Genomic DNA, 2,771 nt, shown 5'->3' on the forward strand with positions numbered 1-2,771 from the left:
TTTAGGTGGTTTCTATCACTATGTCTTCAAGTTCACTGAATTTTTTTAAGGAGAAAGCATTGTTTAATTAATGCCATCCAGTGTATTTCTCATTATGGCTTTCACAAAATCAGTGTATTTTATTTTAAGTATTTTTAATATCTAGACGTTCCATTTGGGCCTTTTTTTAATTTCTTCATTTCTCTCCTCATTATTTTCATATTTTATTTACATCCTTGAGAATATTCATAATATTTCAATATGTATAATACCTGTTTTAAAGTGCTTATCTGCTAATTCCATCATCTCTGTCATTTCTGGCAATGCTTTTATTGGTTAATTCTTTTTCTTGGTTGTGGGTCATGTTTTCCTGCTGCATTGCATGTCTAGTAGATTTTGGTTGAATGTTAGATGTTTTGGATTTTTACATTTTTGAGCCCTAGATTTTGTCATATTCTTTTTTAAAGAGTCCTGGACTTCACCAGTTTTATCCATTTAGACTCATTTTCAGCTTTTGGGTCAGGTCTAGAGCAGCCTTTAGGGCTAATTTAGCCACTCTACCAAGCCATGACCTCTCTGAGGACTCTAACAATACCTCTTGCATTAAGATATCTCTGCATGCTGGCTTATGAGAATGCAAATTATCCCCATCCCTGTGTGACCTCCAGGAATTATTTGCTTACTGTTTTCTAGTGGTTCTTTCCTTGGCCTCATGGAGTTTGACCTACCCATGTGTAGGGCAGAACTCAGCGAAACACTCAAGTACACTGCTTTGTAGATCTCTGAAGCTCTTTATGTGCACAGTTCCATCTTTGGTATTTTGATTCACAAATCCTAGTCACCTCAGCCTTCTGGAACACTGACCTCCGCTTCCTGTACTCCGTATGACTGGCTGGCTCTGTTTGGGTTTCCTCTCTTTTCGCTGGAGTGGCACACACCTGCATACAACACTTTAGCTTGTTTACTATTGATTGGAATTTAGTCATGTGAAAACACCTAGATGCAAGAAAGGCTAGGAAATATAGTTTTTATTCTAAGCGGCCCTGGCTCAACTAAAAGCCAGAAGTTCTATTATTGAGAAACAAAGAAAAAACAGATACTAACAGATTAACAGCAACCTTTGACACAAAAATCCTCTACCCCTAAGTGAAAATAAGTAGTGTTTTCCCTTTTTCAAAATATTTAGAAAAGTTTTTCCCAGAAGTTTATTTATTTTCATTAATATATTATTGAGTATGACCTCCAACTCAGATAAAGTCATTGGATTCCATTTTGAATATCCCTATGAGTTGTATTGTCTTAATATAAAAGAATTCAAGATTCCCTTAAATCAGACACAGATTATATTTTAGTTATAGGAGTATTCCATCAAGTTCAGAGGTCTTTAGAGTTAAAAGGAAAATAAATAAATATATCACAAGAGCCAAGGAAATGCAAAAAATAGCCAATGTGAGTAGGAGTTGCAGGCTTCTCCGGGTTCACAGATATTTATGTAATAAGTGAGTAGGAGACTAATATCTTTTTAAGCTTTGCATGACTTTTAAGACAGTAAATCTTAAAAGGGACTCAGTAGTCAGCAAAATGACTTATATGAGAATGTTCACAACAACTTTATTCTTAATAGCCAAAACCTGGAAATGGTCCAGGATCCACCCCTAGGTGAATGGATAAACTGGTATATGTATACAACGGTATATGCATGTTCAGCATTTAAAAGAAACAAACTACTGATATGCGCAATAATAAGGAAGCATCTCAGAAGCATTATCCTGGGTAAAAGATGTCTTCTACAAAATAGTACATGCTGGACAATTCCACTAATATAAAGTTCTAGAAAAGGCACAACTACTTTATGGTGGAAAAAGACTAACCAGCGGCTGTCTCTGTGGGTGGGGGCAGGGACTGACTGGCAAGGGGCATGAAGAAACTTTCAGGGGAGATGGTAATGTGCTATATCTTAATCACAGTTTTGGTTATACAACTGTAATCATTTGTCAAAACTCAGTGATTATACACTTAAAATTAGTGCATTTGATTGATTATAAATGCTATATCAAAAGAAGAAGGCATGTACCAATATTGAATTCTAATTAATGTTACACCTGCTAAAGTACTTAGGGGAAATCCATTGATGTCTACAATTTACCTTAAAATGCATACCAAAATAGATTGATTAATGGAGAGAGGAATGGCTAAAAGATAAATATGTGATAAAACAAGTATAGTAAAATGTTAATAGTAGAATCTTGGTGGGTATAGGAATGTTCACTGCACAAGTCTTCTAATTTTGCACTGTGTTTGAAAAATTTTTAAATATGTTGAGAGAAAAAAATCAGTATGGGGTAGCTTTGAGGTAAACATCTGGCCAGAATTTTTAGCCAAAATAACTTCAGTTAATCAGGACTATATTTTGTGTTCTTTAGAGTATATGAATCTTTAAGGCCTGAAAAAAAAGTATGTAACGTTTTAAACAATAAAAATTATAATATTATCATTTCCAGATTGAGAAATATTCTGTCATATTTAGTATTTCATATTGATGCAATGTTTAAGAGAATTTGACCTAACAGAATGACAAGCTTGCAACTGCAATTTACAATATAATTAAGTATAACTGAGATAGACTTCTCATTTTAAATTAAAATCTTACTAAGTTTAGTTTAGTATTAGAAATTTCATGATGTATATGAGGTAAGTGCTCATAAAGGTTCTTTGTTATTGTAGGCACAATTGAAATACGTGTGCTTTAAAACAAAATTAAACATGTCAAATTTATAAATGCAATTTAAAAT

Source organism: Ceratotherium simum, chromosome 13 (genome assembly GCF_057802395.1).
Source record: "Ceratotherium simum simum isolate JZ-2026a chromosome 13, ASM5780239v1, whole genome shotgun sequence".
Taxonomy (NCBI): Eukaryota; Metazoa; Chordata; class Mammalia; order Perissodactyla; family Rhinocerotidae; genus Ceratotherium; species Ceratotherium simum.